This window comes from Ovis aries, chromosome 7 (assembly GCF_016772045.2).
Source record: "Ovis aries strain OAR_USU_Benz2616 breed Rambouillet chromosome 7, ARS-UI_Ramb_v3.0, whole genome shotgun sequence".
NCBI classification, from domain to species: domain Eukaryota; kingdom Metazoa; phylum Chordata; class Mammalia; order Artiodactyla; family Bovidae; genus Ovis; species Ovis aries.
In genome coordinates this window covers 100,625,113-100,650,348 of record NC_056060.1, presented here as the reverse complement: position 1 = coordinate 100,650,348, position 25,236 = coordinate 100,625,113, and the positions used below count along the sequence as shown (strand labels likewise).

Sequence of the window (25,236 nt, the reverse complement as noted above, 5' to 3'; positions counted from 1 at the left end):
TGTGTAGGATTTGAAATCCTCCTCAGGAGACGTTGTTGTATGTTTCTGGCTTTGGCTGCGCAGTTTCACGCGGCCACCCTTCTGCAGGGCGGCTGTGAGACTGGATGTGCGTTCTCAGCCTCTCAAGGCGCGGGAAGTGGTGATTGAGAACGGCGGTGAGCGACCGGTATGCAGCATCTGCCATAAAGAGGACTTGATGAACACTCTATTTATTTAAAAAACTTTATCAAAGGTGACCCACACATGTGCTTAGCGAGCACTGTGCAGCGCGGTCCGCGGCCTGGCCCCCGCCCGCCGCTCCCTCTCTGCTTCCTGCCTTCCTCTGTTACAGCAGGTCTGCCAAAATGGCACTGCACGGCCCTTCAGTCAGCAGTCTCAGAGCTCCTTGTTTTATTTGTTCATCTGTTTAGCAGGCTTCCCTGGTGGCTCAGGTGGTAGAGAATTTGCCTGCAGTGAAGGAGACCCGCATCCTATCCCTGGGTCAGGAAGATCCCCTGGATAAGGAAATGACAGCCCCCTCCAGTATTCTTACCTAAAGAATCCTGTGGACAGAGGAGCCTGGTGGGCTAGTCCGTGGGTTGGCAAAGAGTCGGACCCGGCTAAGCGACGTACACTTTCCCTCCCACTTAATGGAGTCACAGTTCTGGCTGAACCCATATGCAGTCTTTAGTTGCTGTCTAAACAGTCATAGCTGAGCCAGGAATTTGTTTCCTTCTTTGTATAATTTTTTCCCCAGAGTTAACTTACCCCGGTCTTTCCATTCAGTTACTTTTCTTTGAGTCTCTCAGTGCCCCACCTGTTCCAGCAGCTCTGTGAATTCCTTTTCTGTGTGATTTTCTGTAGATGAGACAGCCCTTCTTCCTGGAGACCTTCCTGCTGAGCCCTCTGTCCTCATCCCCGTGGACTAGTTTCTCTCAGCTGCTGTGTGATTGTCACTGTGGGACTTTCCTTCACTGTCATCTCGAGAATGATGCGCTTAGTCCTGTTTTCCCCCAGATCTTGTGGCTTCACCTTAAAGATTTTTTTGATCTACAAACGTCTTGATTGTGTTCTCGTATGTGTGACAACGTTACTAGTTTACCTTATGGTTTGGGAGCATCTTTTTATTTTGGAAGGCCAGGATGTAGGCGCGTTTTCCCTGCCGTGCGTTTGGGATCCGCAGGTGGTTTCTTCCCAGTGGCCCAGGGCGGCAGCGAGTGCACTGTGCCCTTCCTCTCTGTGTTGCTGTTGCTTACTTGCTGAGTCGTGTCTGACTCTTTCGAGCCTCCATGGACTGTAGCCTGCCAGGCTCCTCGTCCATGGAATTCTCCTGGCAGGAATACTGGCGTGGGCTGCCACTTCCTTCTCCAGGGAATGCTTGTGACCCTGCATTGTGGGTGGATTCTTTACCGCCGAGCCACCCCAGGGAAGCCCTGTGTGGCATCACCCTGAGTGGTTCACGCTCATTGTCTTGTTTAGTCAGTACGATATCTCGTTTGGACCAAACACTGCGTTTCCTAAGGATTCTGAATTTTTTACCTCTCTTCATCCCCAGAGCAGATCCTGTAGGGCCAGTACTGTTAATGTCCTCACTTTACAGACGGCGGTACAGGGGTTCACAGAGGGAAGTTAGGCAGCTTGTCTGAGAATGCACAGCTGGAGATGGTGCCCAAACCCTAACCTACACAGTGAAGTTCTAGGTCACTGCTGTTCTAGACAGCTCTACGCAGTGCCTACGTGTAATTAGAACTGGTTAGATATTTGTAGGATAAACATTTTAAAGTATACTCTGGGTTTTCATTTTTTTAATTAAAATGTATTTTAAAAGATATACTTTCTTGCTTAGCTGTTGACTACTTCTTTTCTTTGTGAAATTTTAATATTTTTTATTTTCCCATTTTTTCAGAGTCAATTTCAATATAATAAAGGAGGACAGCTTCATAAAGTGGAAACCTACTTTTTAAAAGCTAGTATGTTTTCACCCACATTTTAATGGTTATAGAAAATGGAAGGCAATAATAAAGCAAATAATGGGAAGGCAAAATTGAATTTTTAATGTCATTTCCCATGAGGAACATATGGGTGTCCAATTTTTTATTCTTGTAATATTCCTTTAAAAGGTCCTCTTACAGGCATACAACAAAGAACAAGTAAGTCTTTTCTACAGTTAATCTTTCGCTATGGATGTCCTTGAATTTTTTAAAAAGGATTATGCTTGTCAGTGTACTGTTGTTCAGATACTGTAGCTACTTTAAAGCTTGCCTTTTTATCTTCCAGGTGTATAGCCAAGTTAGAGAACTATGACAAGTGCAAATTGAATGAATATCCTGCTCTGTATTTACCACCCCATCAGCTGTGCTGATGTTTTCGTGCTAAGTAAGAAGGTAAATTAACAACATCTAAATATATGTTTGGACTTCCCTGATGGCTCAGCCTTGTAAAAAGTCCACCTGCAGTGCGGGAGACCTGACTTACAGAAACATCTGAGTCTATAAATGTAAGCCTAAGTGTGCACGTATTTGTTGCTCCTTTTATTAAAATCCAGGCTTTCCTGGTGGCTTAGATGGTAATCTGCCTGCAGTGTGCGAGACCAGATCTGATCCCTGGGTCAGGAAGACCCACTGCAAGAGGGAATGGCTGCCCACCCCAGTATTTTTGCCTGAAGAATTCCATGGACAGAGGAGCGTGATGGGCTACAGTCCATGGGGTCGCAGAGAGTCAAACATGATTGACTGACTTAACACTTTCACTTACTAAAATCTGGGGAGATTCTGATTCTGTTCATAAGGATATTAATGGACACAGTCATCTTCCATAATTTAAAGTCGGCAATAACTTGCTTTGGCCACAGCTAAATTTGTTTGATGAGAGCTCTAATTAAGGCATTTTCAGTTCAGTTCAGTTCAGTCGCTCAGTCGTGTCCGACTCTTTGTGACCCCATGAATCGCAGCACGCCGGGCCTCCCTGTCCATCACCAACTCCCGGAGTTCACTCAGACTCACGTCCATCGAGTCGGTGATGCCATCCAGCCATCTCATCCTCTGTCGTCCCCTTCTCCTCCTGCCCCCAATCCCTCCCAGCATCAGAGTCTTTTCCAGTGAGTCAACTCTTCACATGAGGTGGCCAAAGTACTGGAGTTTCAGCTTTAGCATCATTCCTTCCAAAAGAACACCCAGGGCTGATCTCCTTCAGAATGGACTGGTTGGCTCTCCTTGCAGTCCAAGGGACTCTCAATAGTCTTCTCCAACACCACGGCTCAAAAGCATCAATTCTTCGGTGCTCAGCTTTCTTCACAGTCCAACTCTCACATCCAGTTGCTGTCATTTAGCCAACCAAAATATTGCATATATTTGACAGGTCTTATTTGGATTTACTACATGTCATTTGAATTTCTTAGAATGTGATTTCTTTGATTTTAATATTGAGTCAGTCTAGTTTTCACATGCTAAGAAGTATATTTGCTTATTGCAGTTAGCAGAAATATTTAGAAATATTTCAGGTTTAAGATGAAGCTTCTGTTATACAGATTTCTGGTTCTCCTCTGGCACAAGGTAGGTCCATTTGTGCTTGGGTAGAATCATTTGACTAGTTTTGGCCAACAAAATTGATCAGCGGTTCTGTGTAAGGCATTTAACTTGTGCATTTAACTGCCAGTGTGACGCCCTTCCAACACTTTACCCCACTGCTTCCTCAGCTCTTGGTGCTTTAGGCAGCGGCTTCTCTGTGATGCTGGGCACCGTGGTGAAGAAGACGTGGAACAGAACCCTGGGAGACCACAGTGGCCGTGCGGGGTAAGAGAGAGACTCTTGCTTTCAGCCGCTAGGGTGATGCGTTGCTGTGACAAAACTCAGATGACTGAGTGGTGAAGTTCACCTTAGGGAAAGTCTCGCATGAGACCTCTGAAGATTCTAGGGCTGTGAAGCAGCAAGGAATCCATCGCTTTTTAAGAGGAAAAGGGCAGTGGCATTTAACTTTCCATTGCTGGTCAGGTGGAGCTGGGGTTGAAGGGTTTTAAACTTAGGTAACATCCTCTGAGAGACTTGCAGGCCAAGCTGGAAACTGTGTTTGCCTTGAGGATTTTTTGTTGTTATTTTTGGAAACTCCAGAAATGATACTTTAACAGTGAACAAGAATAGATGTTCTCTGTCTGGTAGTGACAGTTGCCTGATTCCAAATCTCCATATACCGCGCCCCCCCCCCCCGCCAACCCCCATATCAGTAAGAAGCTCAAATAAAACCGCCTGTGACCGCACCTCCAACTTTGCTGGGAGAGGGAGGAGCCGTCATCTTCAGGTTACGGCACAGTAGGGTGGGAAAAGGCAGCGAGTCCCCGTGGAGGTCCTGTTGCCGCAGTCCCGTGGGGGATGGAGTGGGGGAAGGTCGTCTTGAGAGGCTCTTGAAAGAGAAAGACAGCGGCACAGAAAGCAGACAAAACGCAGGCGAAAGGTAACCTCAGAAAGAGAAGGCGTCAGCAGCACGTGCAGAAATGCTGCTCCCCACCGGGACTTGGTAGGCCCTGGCTCTGGCTTAGGAGAAGGGCGTGAAAGTGAGCAGGATCAGAAGGGCAGTGGTGAAGAAGCTTTGCTTCTAGAGGAGAGTAAATGCGGAAAGGTTAGTCGCCTTGGGAATGTGGCCGGTGAAGAGAGAAAAGAAGCGGAGAAGGTTACAGACCTCGCAGAAGCAAGAGTCGCCCGTAGTCCCTCCCCATCGTCCATGAAGCAAGGTGGCCTCCCTAAACTGATGGAGAAAGCCCGTGCCTCAAATACACAGGAGCAGGAAAGAGGAATACAGAGCTTCTATGAAAATAAAGCAAAATGCAAATTACATGTTCCAGGTGGTGCAGAGTCTCCCGTGCATCCACATTATGCAGAAGAGAAGCTGGCATGAGCACTCCCAACTGAGGCAGTGTCTTTAGCAAAGCGCCAGGGCGACTTCCCTGCTGGTCCAGCGGCTAACATTCCTGCTTCCGCTGCAGGGGGCTAGCTTCAGCCCTCGATTGGGGGAACTAAGATCCCACATGCCCCACAGCACAGCCAAAAGAAAGAAAAAAAGCCTTGGTAATGTTGAAAAAATACCTTGAATCAAATATTCAAAAATTAAGAAAGAAACGGACCAGAAAACAGAAGGAAGTGCAGTGAGAGCTGATTGAACTCAAAGGAGAAAGAAAAAGGCAGACTCGCGTCGGAGACGAAGACTAACCAGGTCCCAAAGGAGAATAGAGATTGAACTCAGGGGGAGAGAAAGAAAAAGACAGACTCGCGTCGGAGACGAAGACTAACCAAGTCCTGAAGGAGAATAGAGATTGAACTCAGGGGGAGAATGGAGGAAAAGACAGACTCGTGTCAGAAACGAAGACTAAATAACCAGGTCCTGAAGGGAGAATAGATCAAAATGAAAATCTAACAAGTATTAAAGGAAAGCAAGGAAGCAACGTTTTCAAGTTAGACACAGCAAGAAAAAGAGGCCTGAGAGAGAGTAGTTGAAGTGAAAGACAAAGTTGTAACATGTACAGCTGGCGTTCTTACAGATAAAACTAACTCATCCAAGAAATGCGATTCCAAAAATAAAAGAAGACTTGAGTCTACACATGGAAATGACCACTGGGTACTGGGAAAAGCTAGTCCGCTCTGAGACATGTCTATTACACTTTAAAGATGCATGCTCAGAGCTTCAGCCCAAAAGATGAGCTAAATCGTACACTGGTAGGAATATTAGCTCATGTCAGACTTCTCAAAAGTGGCATGAAGGCAACACTGGAGCAATTTCTTTTTACTTTTAAAGGAGCTTAAGGAAAGAAGGTGTGAATCAAGAATTACATTCAGCTTTAAGATTAAAACTGTAAAAAAGGTTTGAGTTTTCAAGAACTCAGAAAGTACCTTACATAGGGAGTCTTCCTGAGGAATGTGCTGGACAGTGAGTTCATCTAAAGAGGTGGAAAAAGCTCTGACTAATGAGCACTCACTGTTCAGTTACAGAGCTGAGACTGAGTCAAAGAGGGGAGCCGCAGATAGGACGGCTCGAGAGCCTTGAACCCTATTGTCTGTGTAAGTGCTTGTAATCTCTGCTGCACAAGCAGGCTTAGGCTGTAAGCGTGTATACGCGCGTGCTCCCAGTTTTGGATTCCGTTTCAGCTTTACTTGAGGTCACAGTAGAAGTGCAGTTCTTTGAGCTGTAGCAGAACTCAGAACCCCTCGCACCACGGACACGCTCACCAGTGAGCTGTAGCACACGGAAGCGGAGCTCAGAACCCCTCACACCATGGAAGTGTTCGCCAATCCCAGCCGTTACTTCCGGTCGTAAAAGGTGATAGGAAATTGGTCTAGGACCTGATTCCTTAAATCCTTAGCCTCTTTTCTGCTTCAGCCGCCACCAGTATCCTGTAGTTGCTGACATCCTGATATTTACTGGAGGACACAGGGAGCTGAGTTCACAGGTTGTTTGAGGACACGTGGCTTAGTGACGGCATGTCAGTCATCTGGGGACGTGGGCAGTACTGATGTGCTTCACATTCCGTCTGCTCCACACTGTAACATTTGGGCTTCATCATTCGGAGTTAGATCGTTACTCTGGTACTTCCTGTAAGTTGACTGTATGCTTTTTGGTTGATTTGTGGTGACTTAAACTAGCTTTTCAACTGTGGTGTTCGAGAAGACTCATGAGAGTCCCTTGGACTGCAAGGAGATCCAACCAGTCCATCCTGAAGGAAATCAGTCCTGGGTGTTCTTTGGAAGGACTGATGCCAAAGCTGAAACTCACCGTACTTTGGCCACTTAATGCGAAGAACAGAGGTCACAGAAGTCTTTACTTGAGGTCACAGTAAAAATACAGTTCTTTGAGCTGTAGCTGCTGCTGCTGCTGCTGCTAAGTCGCTTCAGTCGTGTCCGACTCTGTGCAACCCCATAGACGGCAGCCCACCAGGCTCACCCGTCCCTGGGATTCTCCAGGCAAGAATACTGGAGTGGGTTGCCATTTCCGTCTCCAATGCATGAAAGTGAAAAGTCAAAGTGAATTCGCTCAGTCGTGTCCGACTTTTATCGACCCCATGGACTGCAGCCTACCAGGCTCCTCCATCCATGGGATTTTCCAGGCAAGAGTGCTGGAGTGGGTGCCATTGCTCAGAACCCCTCGCACCACGGACACGTTCACCAGTGAGCTGTAGCACACGGAAGCGGAGCTCAGAACCCCTCACACCATGGAAATGTTCGCCAATCCCAGCTTTTACTTCCAGTCGTGAAAGACCCTGATGCTGGGAAAGATTGAAGGCAGGAGGAGAAGGGGACAACAGAGGGTAAAATGGCTGGATGGCATCACTGACTCAGTGGACATGAGTTTGAGCAAGCTTTGGGACTTGGTGATGGACAGGGAGGCCTGGCGTGCTTCGGTTCATGGGGTCGCACAGAGTCGGACCCAACTGAGCCACTGAACTGACTGACTGAAGCTAGTAAATAAGAAATAAGCTCAAATAATTTCACGTACAAATAATTCTTGCAGGCAGAGATTGTAAGGAAATGATCATACACCAGTTGAATGAAGAATCCCTGACAATATTTTGAAACATACATGTCACAAACGTGTAAAACATGTCTTTGTACAGTATAAGTTCTTATACAGTGCAAGTACTTGCATAGCAGATTTAAGTATGTGTGTGTGTATCTATCTATATAAAATGACATGAGCATTTATTTCCTGGTTCTGCCCATGGAAGAGCCTAGAAGGCAAGATGGGCCGGTAGCAGTGAGCACAGCTGACACCCAGTGTTGGTTTCTGATGCCATTTGCACTAAAAGGAGTCAAGGCGACTTCAGAGAAAGCGAGGAAGTGCTTGGAAAGGAAGGAAAGAAAAGGAAGGAGCTGAGTCTGAAGGGCAGAGAAGCCAGCCTGCAGCTGTTTCCACTGACCAAATACGGGTCAGCAGGGCAAGGATGAATTTTAAGTCATTGAAAAACCAGTAATCCATGGAGAGTCTGGTGATAGATAGGATGAAGGGAGGATTCTTTTCAGTCTGGTGCTGACTGGTCAGTGTGGAAGGAGTGGAAGGGTGAAAAGTTATTATTTTGTGATGATGATCGTGCGCAGGCCGGGGAGCAACGTGAGAACTGGGCGTGGAACAACAGCCTGGTTCCAGATAGGAAAAGGAGTGCGTCAAGGCTGTATACTGTCACCCTGCTTATTTAACTTCTATGCAGAGTACATCATGAGAAACGCTGGGCTGGAAGAAGCACAAGCTGGAATCAAGATTGCCGGGAGAAATATCAATAACCTCAGATATGCAGATGACACCACCCTTATGGCAGAAAGTGAAGAGGAACTCAAAAGCCTCTTGATGAAAGTGAAAGAGGAGAGTGAAAAAGTTGGCTTAAAGCTCAACATTCAGAAAACGAAGATCATGGCACCCGATTCCATCATTTCATGGCAAATAGATGGGGAAACAGTGTCAGACTTTTAATTTTTTGGGCTCCAAAATCACTGCAGATGGTGATTGCAGCCATGAAATTAAAAGACTCTTGCTCCTTGGAAAAAAAGCTAAGACCAACCTAGACAGCATATTAAAAAGCAGAAACATTACTTTGCCAACAAAGGTCCGTCTAGTCAAGGCCTTGGTTTTTCCATTGGTCATGTGTGGATGTGAGAGTTGGACTGAAGAAGGCTGAGCGCCGAAGAATTGATGCTTTTGAACTGTGGTGTTGGAGAAGACTCTTGAGAGTCCCTTGGACTGCAAGGAGATCCAACCAGTCCATTCTGAAGGAGATCAGTCCTGTGTGTTCATTGGAGGGACTGATGTTGAAGCAGAAACCCCAATACTTTGGCCATGTGATGCAAAGAGCTGACTCACTTGAAAAGACCCTGATACTGGGAAAGATTGAGGGCAGCAGAAGGGGATGACAGAGCATGAGATGGATGGCATCACCGACTTGATGGACGTATGTTTGAGTGAACTCCGGGAGTTGGTGATGGACAGGGAAGCCTGGTGTGCTGCCGTCATGGGGTCTCAAAGAGCAGACATGACTGAGAAGCTGAGCTGAGCTGAACCGAGGGCACCTTAATGGCCCCAGCTGTTGCCTGCATGATGGAGAAGCTGGACAGTTCTTTGACTAAGTGAGCAGACAGACATCGCCGGTGAGCAACCGGCCGACCTCGCGCGCTTCTGGTCGTGACGCCTGAGACGCACACGCGATCTGAGAGGGGTTCAGGCTGTCACATGGAACTTGAATCACGAGGAAGTGTCGGTCAGACAGAAAGTTCTGTTTAAACAAGCACCTCTGTTCTTCAAAAAAAGTCAGTTATAAAAGACAAAGGTTGAGGACATCTTCAAGATTAAATGAGATTAAAGAGATAAATACAACATGTGATTGTATACTGGACTTTGTATGCAAGAAAAAATGCTGTGAAAGGATGTGTTAGGGTTCTCCAAAAACCAGAACCAATGGAATATGTGTACACAGAGAAGGAGACTCTTCAGGAGTAACCGGCTCACGCGACGTGGGGCCAGTCTGGAGTCTGCAGCCTAGGCCAGCAGGCTTGGGATCCAGAAGAGGCTCTGTTCCCGTCAGAGAATCCTCTCTTCCTTACGGGAGGCTGGTCTTTCTTGTTCTATTTGGGCTTTCAATTGATTGAATAAGACCCATCCACGTTATGGAGGGCAGTCTGCTTTACTCACAACCCATGGATTTAAATGTTGAAAACATCATCATAGAGACACCCAGAATAACATCTGAATGGCCAAATATCTGGACATCAGTATGCATCCCTTAAACCATACTTAAACCCCAGATAAAAACAATAGTAAGGTCATACTTGCAGCTGCTACTTTACACTGTCCTGTGTGCAGTGTGAAACACATTCAGCCTTTCCTCAGAAGAGGATTCGAAGTCCCCGCGTGGTGGTGGTTCTGCTCCTTGACATCCTGTCACTTAAATACTGTGAAATAAATTTAATACATCACGTTACACAAAGGGGTTAAGAGAGGGAAGAGAATAAAGATGCTTGTTTTATACACACACTCTTCCCCACAAACATATTATTAATAAGGTAAGAAAACAAGGAAGAAACAGCACGTTACTAATCACAGAGCAGAGCGAGGCTGGCGAGCACAGCCTTCGCGTGTGCAGTGGTCGCGTGGCCTCATCGCCGCTGCCGCCAGCAGTGTCCCAGGAAGGCACCGCAGCGCTCCGTGGCTGGCTGCATGGCCTGGAGCCGTCGGTAGAGAGGCCTGAGCCTCGCCTTCTCTGTCTGCCGGTCTTAGGGGGCTCCCTGCGGGCCAGCGCTGCAGGCTGAGAGAGGGCGGTGGAGCAGGAGGGGCTCGGGCGTGCGAGCCACCTCTGCACAGAGCGTAGCAGTGCCTTCAGCACCTACTCAGTCCCAGGCGCACGCTTGTCACTTCCTTCTGATGATGGAGCGCTGCTGTGCGCTCGTGCCTTTATGGAGAGCAAGCTGCTTTACCCAGAGTCCACCGATTTAAATAGTAATCTTATCCCACAGCACCATCACGGAAAGACTTGGAATAGTGTTTGACTTAATATCTGGGCACTCTGTGGTCCAGGCAAGTTGACGCGTAAAATTAGCCATCATAAAGGACATCAAACACATCAGAACAGGGACCACGCGTCCATGCTCAGTCACCCAGTCGTGTCTGACTCTATGACCCCATGGACTGACTGCAGCCCGACAGGCGCCCCTGTTCGCGGGATTCTCGAGGCAAGGATACTGGGATGGGGAGCCGTTTCCTGCTCCAGGGCATCTTCCCAACCCAGGGATTGAACCCATGTCTCCGGCATTAGCAGGTGTTCTTCACCCCTGAGCCATCTGGAAGCCCAAAGGGACCGTAGCTTATTTTATCAATATCAAGCTTTCTGAATTTGGTAACTGTGCTGAGGTCACTTAGCAGGATTTTTAGGAAAAGCACTCTGAACTACTAGGGTTTCCCTGGGGGCTCAGACCGTGGAGAGTCTGCCTGCAGTGTGGGAGACCTGGATTTTATCCTTGGGTTTGGAAGAGCCCTTGGAGGAGGGCATGGCAACCCGCTCCAGTGTTCTTGCGTGGAGAATCCTGTGGACAGGGGAGCCTGGTGGGCCACAGCCCATGGGGTCACAAAGAGCTGGACATGAGTGAGTGACTAACACTTACACTTTTCATCCTGGACTACTCAAATGTAGGGTGCACGCTGTGTGCAGACGACTCTGAAGTAGATCATACAAGAATAAGGGGTGTGTGTGTGTGTGTGTGCGTGTGCGTATGGGTGAGACAGGAGACAGATGTGGCAGAATGTTAAAGATGAGTGATCATGAATATGGGAGTTGGCTGTTTCTGCAGCTTTGGATTTTGAAGCCACTTTAAAGTAAAAAGAAAAATGTAAATGATAGGGTACGTTATTAAGAGGCCAGTCTGTACCTTTTTCACGGCAACACAATTATGCTCAGACCCTTGTCATAACTGCTCAACTTGGCGTCAGGAAAATGGGATACACACCTCATCCTTGAGACAAAAAGAGGGGGTACAGGGGCGCACCTGCTCTCGAGATTTGGTGTCTGTGAGTCCCTCTAGAGCTGCCCGGGACCTTTCTTCCAAATCACAGATGTGGGGTCGGAGCGTGGCTGCTTTGAAGAAAACAGTGAAAGCTGAAATGGAGGGAGGATGGGCCAAGGCAGGATGACTTTAGCTTCTTTGATCTCCAGCGTTCGTGGCATTAAATTATATAGTTCACCATGAATTAAAATTAACGTTTTTAGAAGGTGGGATTGTGCTTGAAAAACGAGTTGGCGGCAACCCTGTGAAAGTCTATAGCTGCGAGCAGATTCCTGCCGTCTGATGTGTGGCTCTCGGCTGCCGCAATTTGAGTGCTGATGAAAACGAGATTGGTACTCTTAGCAGCATGTAGTCTGGAAAACAGAAAAAGGAAAGGGTGTTGATAAAGTCCTTTGTCACAATAGAGTTAAATGCAGAGGTGACAGTACACTTCGCCAAAGATGGAGAAGCTCTAACCGTCAGCAGAAACAAGACCCGGAGCCGACTGTGGCTCAGATCATGAGCTCCTTATCGCCAAATTCAGACTTAAATTGAAGACAGTAGGGGAAACCACTAGATCATTTAGATATGACCCGAATCAAATCCCTTACGATTATACAGTGGAAGTGAGAAATAGATTCAGGGGATTAGGTCTGATAGACAGAGTGCCTGAATAACTATGGACGGAGGTTCATGACATTGTACAGGAGGCAGGGATCAAGACCATCCCCAAGAAAAAGAAATGCAAAAAGGGAAAATGGCTGTCTGGGGAGGCCTTACAAATAGCTGAGAAAAGAAGAGAAGCTAAAAGCAAAGGAGAAAAGGAAAGATATACCCATTTGAATGCAGAGTTCCAGAGAATAGCAAGGAGAGATAAGAAAGCCTTCCTCAGTGATCAGTACAAAGAAATAGAGGAAAAGAACAGAATGGGAAAGACTAGAGATCTCTTCAAGAAAATGAGAGATACCAAGGGAACATTTCATGCAAAGATGGGCTCGATAAAGGACAGAAATGGTCTGGACCTAACAGAAGCAGAAGATATTAAGAAGAGGTGGCAAGAATACAAAGGAGAACTGTACAAAAAAGATCTTCATGACCCAGATAATCATGATGGTGTGATCACTCACCTAGAGCCAGACATCCTGGAATGTGAAGTCAAGTGGGCCTTAGAAAGCATCACTACAAACAAAGCTAGTGGAGGGGCTGGAATTCCTGTTGAGCTATTTCAAATCCTAAAAGATGATGCTGTGAAAGTGCTGCACTCAATATGCCAGCAAATTGGGAAAACTCAGCAGTGGCCACAGGACTGGAAAAGGTCAGTTTTCATTCCAATCCCAAATAAAGGCAATGCCAAAGAATGTTCAAACTACCGCACAATTGCACTCATCTCACACGCTAGTAAAGTAATGCTCAAAATTCTCCAAGCCAGGCTTCAGCAATAGGTGAACCGTGAACTTCCAGATGTTCAAGCTGGTTTTAGAAAAGGCACAGGAACCAGAGATCAAATTGCCAACATCTGTTGGATCATCAGAAAAGCAAGAGAGTTCCAGAAAAACATCGATTTCTGCTTTATTGACTATGCCAAAGCCTTTGAATGTGTGGATCACAATAAACTCAGGAAAATTCTTGAAGTGATGGGAACACCAGACCACCTGACCTGCCTTCTGAGAAACCTGTATGCAGGTCGGGAAGCAACAGTTAGAACTGGACATGGAAGAACAGACTGGTTCCAAATAGGAAAAGGAGTCCGTCAAGGCTGTATATTGTCACCCTACTGATTTAACTTCTATGCAAAGTACATCATGAGAAATGCTAGGCTGGATGAAGCACAAGCTGAAATCGAGATTGCTGGGAGAAATATCAATAATTTCAGATATGCAGATGACACCACCCTTATGGCAGAAAGTGAAGAAGAACTAAAGAGCTTCTTGATGAAAGTGAAAGAGGAGAGTGAAAAAGTTGGCTTAAAGCTCAACATTCGGAAAACGAAGATCATGGCATCCGGTCCCATCACTTCATGGCAGATAGGTGGGGTAACAGTAGCAGACTTTATTTGGTTCCAAATATTTGGTTCCAGCTTATTGGTTCCAGAATCACTGCAGATGGTGACTGCAGCCATGAAATTAAAAGACGCTTACTCCTTGGAAGGAAAATTATGACCAACCTAGACAGCATATTAAAAAGCAGAGATGTTACTTTGTCAACAAAGGTCCATCTAGTCAAGGCCATGGTTTTCCCTGTGGTCATGTATGGATGTGAGAGTTGGAGTATAAAGAAAGCTGAGCGCTGAAGAATTGGTGCTTTTGACCTGTGGTGTTGGAGAAGACTCTTGAGAGTCCCTTGGACTGCAAGGAGATCCAACCAGTCCATCCTGAAGGAAATCAGTCCTGGGTGTTCTTTGGAAGGACTGATAATAAAACTGAAACTGCAGTACTTTGGCCACCTGATGCGAAGAGCTGACTCATTTGAAAGACCCTGATGCTGGGAAAGATTGAAGGCGGGAGGAGAAGGGGATGACCGAGGATGAGATGGCTGGATGGCATCACCGACTCAGTGGACGTGGGTTTGGGTGGACTCCGGGAGCTGGTGATGGACAGGGAGGCCTGGCGTGCTGCGGTGCTTGGGGTCTGCAGGTCCCCAGGCAGGCCGTGTTCTCCGCCTTCGGGTAGGCTGTGTGCTGCCCTTCCGTGCCTGGCCTCCGCGGACACTGAGCGGGGCCGGTGCCCCGTCGTGCCCCTCTCCCTGCCCCTTACTGCTCCGCCTGCCCGAGTGGCCGCCCTGAACCCCGTGCCCCTTGATTTCAGAGTGGGTGTGCTCGCCAGGGCTTCATGCAGGATCGGCTCCAAGGAAGCCTTCAGAGTGTTTCTTCAGTTAGCAGACGGTGAGGTACCCTGGAGGAGGGCATGGCAACCCGCTCCAGTGTTCTTGCCTGAAGAATCCCAGGGACAGAACAGCCTGGCATGGGGTCACAAAGAGCCGGACACGACTGAAGCAACATAGGCCGCATGCTCGCACAGAGACCGGCGCCTACGTGGCAGCCTGTGAATAAGCAGGAGGAGCCAGGCCTTACGGCCGCAGCGGGCACCGGCGCCCCTGGCATGGCAGCGAGTGCCCTGAGGTCACCTTCTGCCCGGGCCCCCCAGGGCTGTGAGTCCGGGTGTTACCCGGCACTGAGGGGCTCAGAGTGGAGGAAGCTGCTTGGTAAGAAACAAGGGACCAGATCTGCTGGTTTTGTTCCTGATGAGGAAGGAGGGAGGAAAGGAGGGAAGTGAGAAAGCTGATGTGAGACCAGGGGATGGGCGAGGTGACGGCCTCCCGAGGGGTGGAGGGAGGGATCGGGGGTGCTCGCGGTTCCAGTTCCTGCCTGTTGCTGCCGTGCTTGCTGCCCTCTGGCTTCGCCGACGCCTTCGCTCAAGTCTCCTGTGCTAAGGAAGGCTTTTTCTGTGTGTTTGGGTTTTGCTTTTGTCTTTCATTCCCTGGTGGCTCAGATGGTAAAGTGTCTGCCCACCACGCGGGAGACCCGGCTTCAGTCCCTGGGTCAGGAAGGTCTGGAGAAGGAAATGGCAACCCACTCCCGTATTCTTGCCCGGAGAATCCCATGGATGGAGGAGCCTGGTGGGCTACAGTCCAGGGGGTCGCAAAGAGTCGGACACGACTGAGCCGCTTCACTTTCACCTTTGTCTTTCATCAGGTGCAGAGAAGGACCCAAACCTTGTTTGGCTGGTTGCAGTACAGAACCGCGATGGCCCTCAGTGGCTTGGCGGGAGCTGAGGGCGTCTGCTGAGGACCTCATGGAGCCCTGGGCTGGGGGTGTCTGACTGGCACAGGTTGAGGGTCTGCAGGACTCGGCCTGTCAGTCTAGATTCTCAGGAGCTGACAGGCCTCTGCTGGTAACGGGGATCCGCCCTACCAGCAAAGGAGCAGAAATGAACACACAGTGCGGCTGGCTAGGGCCAGGGTGTGGGATCTCAGGCGGCCCGTCCCTGAGCCTTTCTCGGTCACGGCTCCTAACAAAAGAAAGTTTTAAAAAGAGGAAGGTGCCCACAATGTCGTGGTGTGATCTTGCTCACACCGGCACTTGGAAATTGGAGGTTAATGTTGATGTCTTTACTACTGAAGGTGCTGGAAAGGGGAAGCTGAAACTAATTAATGAGGAATAGGGAATTTGGGCCAGGTCTGAAAGTCTTGTCTTCACCTAAAACAGGAACTTTTTCATTAACTTGTTAGTTTTTGTTTCCCCATTTTTTTTTAATTGAGTTAATGTCTCAAGGAAAAAAAATCAGTTAAGTATCTGAAAATTGGCAAAATTTCATGTTGACCGTGTGGAAGTTGTAGAGGTTGGTGTTACTCTGTAGGTCACAGGCTTATGACGAGTTACAGCTGCATTATTTGTTTCGTCTGCGATAGACGGGACGTTTCTCTGCTTCCTTTCGCATTCAAAACTAAACCTCAGCTAAGTATTGCTTTTTGTAATAGTTCTCCTTTTCTTCTGACATGAGAAAAAGTCAGAAAGCCACTGACAGGGGTCTGCTGCTGAGTCTTGTACGTATGGCTGTTAATTAAGTGTTCCTTGCTGGTGGCAGATAGGGTTCAATGTTGGATCGTTAACGCTGCTGTGTTTTCTCTTCATTCTTCGATTTCGTGCATCTCGTTGTAGTTTTCATCACAGAAGACTGATGCAAACCCCGGTGACACTTCACCAGCTTACAGTGGGCAACACAGGTCAACCAGTGCGTGACATACCTCTGTGTCCTTAATTAGTGCGTTTTTGTTTGGGGGTAAAGGTATCGAGTGAAGATTGGTTTGCTTGGGGGAGCATGGAATTAGGAGAAAAGGGGAATGGTTGTGTGTTCTGATAGCTAGACGGAACAGCGCGAGAGCACAGCACAGCCACCTGAGGATAGGGGTGTCCCTCCTGGGAGCCGGGGTCCCAAGCGGTCGGCGAGGCTGCTCGCGGGGCGTGCTGCGGCCCCGCCCGGCCTGGCCCCGGCCTCGGCGCTCCTTCTGCCCAGCCCCCGTGCGCTCGGCCTTTGCTGCCCTCCTCTTACGCTGTAGCTCTTCTGAGTGCCGTGTGCTGGCTTCAGCTGTGCCCACTGTTGTGCCGCCCCAGGGACTGCAGCTTGCCAGGCGCTGCCCGTGGCATCTTCCCAGCAAGCACACTGGGCTGGGCTGCCGACCCGGGGACTGAACCTGCCTCTCTCACCTCTCCTGCGTTGCAGGTGGACTCTTGCCTCTGAGCCAGTGGAAGAAGCCTTCGGATCCTCTGCTCTGCGGTAGACCTCACTCCGTTGTCTGCTGTGCGTTTTAGCTGATTTCCGAGGCGTTTGATTCGTTTCGGGGCACTGCTTCTCTGGCGGAGGCCATTTGCGCCCGTTAGGCCACGCAGAACCCTTTTTCCAGCCGCAGCGCCGTGACATGCCCTTGTCTCCACCTCTGCCCTTCAGTCCTCCTCTCTGGCCCTTTCTGACCAGCATCCCGTTGTTTATCACTTTCTGAGGGATCTGCTCGCTGAAGCACCCCCCAGCCTTTCTCGTGTTCCCTTTGTCCATGGGCTTTCTCATTCATCTGCCTTCCAGGCTGGAAAAAAGTTTCATGGGGTTCTTTCCCATTTCCTCAGTTCCTTCCCTTTAATCTCCAGTTCTTGAATAAAACTACCTGTATCCATTACTTTTCAGAATATTATTTTGTTTCTCCACCCCCAGCTTTGTACCTTGACCTCCCTGTGTAGTTTGGAGGCTCGATTTATTTAATTTACTCATACAACTTTCATTTCTTCATACAGCGGCAACTCAGGATCACAGGGAAGAGGTTCGCTGGGCTGGGTATTTGGGATGTGGGAGGTGCCGAGAAGTGTGGAACTTCCTAGAACTCTCAGGGAAGATGCCGTCCCAGCCTCTGTGTGTGTGCTTCAGCCCAGAAGCTCTCTGACCCCCAGGCCCTGTCGTTTAGGGGTCTTCAGGGATGTTTCTTCACAGGCGTGCTGGATTGAATAATGGCCGCTGGTGATTAACTCACTGTCCAGCCCCTCTTCCCGCCCCTGGGGTGGGAAGGCGGAGGGTGGGTCCAGAGTCCCTGGTGTCTGGCACCGCCCCCTCCCTCAGTAACTGACAAGACTCTTAGCACTCTCAGCAGCTTCCTAAGCTATTAGGACTAAGACCAAATATATGCATTTATCAGTGTATCACAGAGTGACTACCCTGCCGGCCAGTCTTCAGCTGGCGTTTGTCTTCCCTTGGATTCTACACTTTATTCGTTTTCTAGCCCTTTCTCTCCTTGCGTCCTAACTCTTGGTCGTCATCAAAACTTGCCCTCTTTTTGTGATCTCCTGAGGGTTTTCTTCTTAAAACTTTAGCCTTTGTCCCCTTCTAAAAACCTTGGGTGTTGTAGGGGAGGAAAGAAGAATGCTTTTTTCTTTACTCTTCTGAATTCTCAACTTGTATTCCTGTAACAGAAGACAGTTAGCAACAGAGAAGCATACAAATTGATTTCATGTAAGTTTTATGTTACTTGGTGGCCTTCATGAGGAAATAAAGTCTTAGAGAAATGGTTAAACCTGAGCTTTTTAATGTTAGGTTTAATGAAAAATGGAACCTCATGGGAAAAGGGTGTGGGTCGTGAACTGGGGGAAGCTTGGCAGATCTGTCTGTTCCGATTCCTCTCCGTGTCCCTGACTTGAAAGGGAAGGATGCTCCTTTCCTCTGGGTGAGCGGGGAGGGCGCCTTGGCACGGGAGGGGCTGTGGCTGACTTCAGGGGAAGGTCAGAGAGTCCTTGCTTGCGCTGTTTCTCAGATCCCTTCAGCTTAAAATACTCACTCTACCAAGGTACTGTGCTTTGGGGCAGCATGTCCTGAACCCCATCCACGTGCGGTCTGTGCGGAGCTGCACTTCCTTGCCTAGAGCTCCCCGCATGATAGCCCTTGGGATGGTGTGCCGCCACTTCAGAATCAGTGCTGAAGCCCCAAGCCTCCCCTCCGGCTTTCCCTTCCAGCTTCCCCTTCCAGCAAGACGCTGTCAGCAGCTGCCATTTGCCACGGTTTCCTGTGCCCAGATGTGGGGTCGCTGGGGGGAGATGGCGTGGCTCAGTCAGCTCATCTGAAAGTGGGGGTCCTGTCCTGGTTGCTTCTGTAGTTTCAGCTCCCAAGTCAGGTGTTCAGCAGATGCTTCCTGCAGTATTTCAGTGATTCTACACACACACACACTCACAGACTCACACACACACACACTGCATACTTGTGCTTGCCTGGGCCGGGTCTCCCTTGCTGCGGCTTCTCTCTAGTTTGGGCGTGTGAGCGTCTCGCTGCTCTGGTCTGTCTGGTTGTGCGCCACGAGCACAGGGGCCCGGGGGCTTCGGGAGCTGTGGCTCCCGGGCTGGGCTGCTCTGCGGCAGGGGCGCTCCCGGACCGGGAGCTGAACCCGCGTCTCCTGCGCTGGCAGGCGGGTGCTTGGCCGCTGAGCCGCCAGGGAAGCCCTGTCTCGGTGAGTCTTGGGTTCACTGTTCCCCTTCCTTTCAGGTTCTGTCCGTGCTTGGACTCGGTCCTCTCAGCACTCATCTAGTCTGTCGCAGCGGCCTTCCAGCTTTTCGCATTCGCTCCCCTTGCTGTATCCACACGGCAGCATGCTGCTGCTGGGGTAGTTCTCCTGGAGCCGTACTCCGGTCTCGTCAGGAGCTGCTGTTACTTACGGATTCAGTAGTTTTGGTTCAATTGAAGCTAGTCTGGCATTCTAGGTTTGGAACCAGCGCGTTTCTCGTATCTATTTTATGTCATGCTTTTACTGGTTTTCCCGCGTGTTTCTTACAGCTGATATTCTCTGGTGGGAAAATACTTATTCCTACTTATGCTTTTGTTCCATCCCTTCTTCTGGTCCGGAATCTCCCAGCCATTCTCTCGTCTTGGCTAGTTTAAATCCTGTACTTGTTGGCTGCAGACCTAACACTTGGTTCAGGTATTAGGAGGCACTTGGTAAATGTTTCTTAAATGAGGGAATCAGTTCAGTTCAGTCGCTCAGTCGTGTCCGACTCTTTGTGACCCCATGAATCGCAGCACACCAGGCCTCCCCGTCCATCACCAACTCCCGGAGTTCACTCAGACTCCCTTCCATCGAGTCAGTGATGCCATCCAGCCATCTCATCCTCGAGGACCAGTAATTCTCAATAAGGCTGTCTGGTAGCTTCACATGATGCTGATATTCCCTTTAATGTCCACAGACTCCGTAGTCTTTTCTATTAAACTCCATTTTCAGAGCTTATTGCGAATTTAATAAGTAACTAATTCACTGAATAAAATCTAGTATATGAGTGTCTTAGTCATAGACCAAGAAACCTACTTCAAATGGCTTCAGAAGCATTATCCTCTTTATTTCTACTTTAATTGTAAAAGTGCTGTTAAATTAAGCCTTTCACGTTAGCATAAGTGAATCATTGGATCTAATAAAATGATTTCAGCACATCCTCTGTGCAATTACATGTGTGCAGCTTAGCAGAAACTATGGCAACAGAATAAAATGTGTTGTTACTGATTCTTTTCCTCCGTGAGAGTGGGATGTTCCAAGTTAAATATCTCACAACCTAAAAAAAATATATATATATATAGATTATGTGCTTTACAAATTACATTTGATAATAGAATTGCCTAGAAAGTTAAGAAGCATTTATCAATCGTTTGTTTGTGGCTAAAATCCTAGAAAAACATGCCAAAGATTAACGATAGTTATCTTTGAGTGGTGGGGCTGTGGAGATTTTCAGGGTCTCTTTAGAAAGCCTGTTTATACTATTTGTCGTCTTAAATTTTGAACATGGATTGTTTTATAGTAAAAAACAAAAATGCTCTTTGAATTTGGGAGAAAAGACAATGATCTTTTTAGTCTAAATTTATTATTTTAAAAGTTTTGTCAGTCATGTTTTCCCACCGTGCACACATCTACATTAATATTTAGGAGAAGCTGGAGGGATCCACTTACAGCGTAAAGAATCAAGTATTTTATATTCATTGTATAATACAAGATTTTTCCTTTAAGAAGTGTTCATCAGACTTTTCTAAAGAGAGTTTTTGTATTAAGTGAAATTTATCAGAGTTGCAGCAAACATATTTTTGAAAAATCCATTGACTTCTTGTAAAGGGTTTAGTTAAGTTTAGTCTTAACAGTGACTTCCTGACCAGTAAGAGCACAGCATAGGGTGACAGCACTGGTCAGGGGGGAAGGGCTCTCTCTATGAATTCGCCAGCTCACCTTCGCTGTGCCCTGCAGGGCCCTTCGTTGTGGTGCAGATTCCTTGGCTGCGGCACAGGCAGGCGGGCTCTTAGTGCCCCACTGGGACTGAGCCTGTGTCCCCTGCATTCATAAGGCAGATTCTTAGCCCCTGAGCCTCCAGGGAAGTCCCAGGAAGGGACGGATCTTCAGTGGGAGAGTTCCTAATATTTTAATAAGAAAAAAAATTTGTTAAAATTGCTTTGTAAAGCATTAAAAATTATTCACACCTGTCCTTTCTAAATGATTGATATTGAATTAGTATAAAAAATCTTCAAATTCTTTTGATGAGCGGAGACTACCTTAACTAATAAAAGAGGCCTAAAGTAGGCCTTGAAAAGTTTAGAAATGTTTATTGTTTTAGTTGACTTTTGCTAATATTTAATAACTCATATGATGTGGGCATCAAAATGGACCGCAAGGAGATCAAACCAGTCAATCCTAAAGGAAACCAGTCCTGAATATTCATTGGAAGGATTGATGCTGAAGCTGAAACTCCAATACTTTTGGCCCCCTGCTGAGAAGAACTGACTCATTGGAAAAGACCCTGATGCTGGGAAAGATTGAAGGCAGGAGGAGAAGGGGACGACAGAGGATGAGATGTTTGGATGGCATCACCGACTCGATGGACATGAGTTTGAGCAGGCTCCGGGAGTTGGTGATGGACAGGGAGGCCTAGCGTGCTGCGGTTCATGGGGTCACAGAGTCAGACACGACTGAGCGACTGAACTGAGCTGAATGAGCAATGATACGATCATACTGTGTACCAACTAAGTAGCTCTAGACGACATTTTTAAAGTTTGTTGATATTGTTTGTTATTTGGGTATTTGTGAAGAGTTTCCATAGGCATTGTTTCTGTGGGAGTTCATTCTTTTATATAGGATTCAGGCGCTGAGGATGAGATTTTGGTGCAATTAAGCTGTTACAGCTGGAAATCCAGAAGTGCCCAAAGTCTGCGCAGCCATATCACTCTTAATTCCTCAAGAGTCATGAGGGAGCTGTCTGCAAGGAACAGCAGCTGGTGGGACTCTGCACCGCATTGTCTGTAAAAGCTGAGCAAGCTTCCGATAGGCCAGTGCAGAGCTCTTCTTAAAGCGGCATCGGCGCATGTAGTTTACCTAAGTGAGAACTCCTACGTCCCTCCCAAACCTGTCTAACCGTAATCTTGGGACCAGCATGTTGAGCTGTGTGACCTGCAGGTTAGAAAGAACACACAATAAGTGAACACTAGGTCCCAAGGGAACCTCCACATCCACTTACTAACCATTCTGTACAGTGAAAGGAGGCATGCAAGAGAATGGCCTTCTCAAGAGGTCAGGCCAGGCCAGAAGTTTGAGCCAAAAAAGAAAAAGAACAGGCCTTGGGTGGAGACTGTTCTTAACACAGAGACTCCGCTTGCTACTGACTGTCCCCAGTCAGAGTTTAGACTCTTCAGTAACGAGTAACTTCTTTCTATCTTTGGGAAGAGCTAGACAGAAGCAGGCCTGGCGCAGGGGGAGGAAGCGCCGTCTCCTTCCGCACGTGAGGACAGGCAGCAGACACTTCTGTCTCTCAGGCACAGGTCTGCTTCCGGCCCCATCTGGTCCCAGACATCCGGGCGGCTGCAGGTCACCTGACATGTCACTGTGGACTTTGCTGAGGCAGGTAGAGGACTCAGAAGCACAGGCTCCTCTAAGGGGCTGCTGTGCAGTGTGCCTCTAGGATGAAGTAAAACGCGTAAATATTTAAGTCTTGTTCTAATGACATTAGTAGCATTGCTGGGAAGGTTGGGCTCTTGCTCTTAGGTTGGCAGTTTAATTAAGAGAGACGTAGTTTATTTTTAGACTTTCATGCTCAAAGACTTCTGATTACAGTGAAAAATAATGCCGGAGAAATGAGAACCATTTAGACTCCTAGACTCAGTGCTTGGATATCTGTTTGCCACTGCTTGGGTTCTTACAGCATCGTATTTTTGTTTGCTTTTATGTGTTTTGTCATTAACACAATGAAAAAAATCTTTTTAATTAACAGTATTCCCCAGCGCCTAAACGTGATAGAGTCCCCTGTAGATTTGCTTCCATATGTGTGTCTAACAGATACGATGTAAAAGAAAGACTCATATGGATATTAAGTTCATGATCCCTGAGATGGGCCTATATTGTATCACCTTTAAGATTTTATTTGCTCTTTGAAGTTAATTTCCAGGGGTAGTAGTTGAAGTGAAAAGCAGAAACTGCTATTTTATTTGAATGTTGACTTAGGAAGACCATTATTTCTTGTAATATCAAAATAAGACCACCTTCTAGAGAATTAACTTTGCAGAAAGTAGCTGTGAACACTGGACTTAATAGAAGAAAGCAATGTTTAAGGCCCTTGAGAGTGGACAGAAGCAGGCCCTCAGGGAGAGCACACGGTGGGAGGAGGCGGGGAAGGCCGCATCGCCGTTCCACTAAGTTTAGCTTCAGGGTGAGCACAGGTCATGTTCTTTGGACTCTGATGAAGAAACAATGGTCTCTGGTCAGAGAAACTGGGAAACTAAGGTCAGAGAACCTTGGCCACTGAAGATAGTGGAGGAATCCCTAAAAGAAAGAGAGCAGCCTCAGAGGAGGGAGAGTCCTCAAATTTTGTGTACGAAAATTTGTGCATTTACTTCGAACCATGCATGAAAACGACAGTCTCAGAACAGCTTGACTTAAAAAACAAATCTGAAGTGGCCTAGAGCTGCCTTCTAAGAAACTGATTTGTAATTCAAGTCAGTCCAGGCAAAACCAAGATATTTGCTGGCTAAAACAAAAGAAACTCTTGCTGGAGAGAAATAACAATCTTAGAGTTTTCACTAGTTAGCATTTAAGGATTAATGTTGAGAGTACAATAAAAAATTATCCTACATAGGAGGGATCAAGGAAATGGATTATATCCCAGGAGGAAATAAAAACAGCTGAATTCCAGCCTGAGATGCACGAGATATTGGCAGTAGCAGACAAGAATTTTAAAACGTCTCTTAAAATATCCTCAGTGAAATAAAGCAGCATGTTCTCTGCGAGTGAAAAAATAAAAAATCTTATCTGATAAATAGAAACAATGAAAAAGAACCACATGGAATTTCTAGAAATGATGAGTCCAGTGTCTGAAATGTAAGAGTCTGTCGGATGGGTTTAACAGTTGAATAGAGATGTTGGAAGGAAGTGTAAGTGGACTTGAAGGTAGAACAGTGGGGATTAATGTGAAGAGCAGAGAAAACATTAGAAGAAAATGAATAGAGTCTCAGGGACCTCTTAGTATCAAACAATCAAACATATGTGCAGTCGGAATCTTAAGAAAGTGAGGAGAGAGGGAATGGGATAAAACAAACATTTGAAAAATTAAGGCAAAAACTTCTCAAATTGGATGAAAAACAGAAACTCGGAGATCTAAGATACTTGGTGAGTGCCAGGCCAGGTGACCCCAAAGAAGGCCACAGCCTGTCTGGAAGCGACCTGAATGTCCATCAGCGGGAGAGTGGGTAAAGAAGGCCCACCGTGTTTACAGTGGGGTATTGCTCAGTCACGGGAAAGAATGGGATGATGCCATTTGCAGCAACGTGATGGACCTAGAGGTGTTTTCAGGCAGAGAAGTGCAAATATTATATGATATCACTTGTCTGTGAAATCTAAGACAAGGGTACAAGTAAACTTACTTATACAACAGGAACAGTTATAGGTGTAGAAAAACATCTTACGGTCACTAGGGGCAAGAGGGGGAGGGATAAATGGGGAGTTCGGGATTGACATTCACAGACCACTGTATGTAAAATGGATAACTGATAAGGACCTGTCGGTTAGCACAGGGAACTCTGCTCAGCGCTCTGTAATGACCGTTACGGGGAAAGAATCTTAGAAAAGGGCTCGGCTCAGTTCAGTCGCTCCGTCAGGTCCGACTCTGTGTGACCCCATGGACTGCAGCGCGCCAGGCCCCCCTGTCCATCACCAGCTCCCGGAGCTTTGTCAAACTCACGTCCATCACGTCAGTGACGCCATCCAACCTTCTCATCCTCCGTCGTCCCCTTCTCCTCCCACCGTCAGTCTTTGCCAGCATCAGGGTCTTTTCCAATGAGTCAGTTCTTCGCATCAGGTGGACAAAGTATTGGAGCTTCAGCATCAGTCCTTCTAATGAATATTCAGGACTAATTTCCTGGAGGATGGACTGGTTGGATCTCCTTGCTGTCCACAGGACTTAAGAGTCTTCTCCAACACCCCAGTTCAAAAGCATCAATTCTTCGGCTCTCAGCTTTTTTTACAGTCCAGCTCTCACATTCATACATGACTACTGGAAAAACCATAGCTTTGACTAGAAGATGGACCTTTGTTAGCAAAGTAATGTCTCTGCTTTTTAATATGCTGTCTGGGTTGGTCTTAGCTTTTCTTCCAAGGAGCAAGCATCTTTTAATTTCATGGCTGCAGTCACCATCTGCAGGGATTTTGGAGCACAAAAAAATAAAGTCTCTCACTGTTTCCATTGTTTCCCCATCTGTTTGCTAACAAGTGATGGGAC

The 25,236-nt window shown here is 47.4% G+C and overlaps 1 protein-coding gene across 12 annotated transcripts in view; it reads left to right on the top strand.

Annotated features, from left to right (window-relative positions):
* RPS6KA5 (ribosomal protein S6 kinase A5) overlaps nt 1-25,236 on the top strand; it is a 190,646-nt gene that overhangs the window by 23,620 nt on the left and 141,790 nt on the right. For 4 of the 12 annotated variants that reach the window (XM_042252871.2, XM_042252872.2, XM_060418497.1 and 1 more), the window contains 2 exons: nt 2,257-2,363; nt 3,674-3,770. The exons of 7 other annotated variants lie outside the window; for them this stretch is intronic. The gene's annotated coding sequence lies outside the window, so the exon portion shown is untranslated. The remainder of the gene's footprint in view (nt 1-2,256; nt 2,364-3,673; nt 3,771-25,236) is intronic. One more of the 12 variants, XM_042252875.2, reaches the window with a different exon arrangement.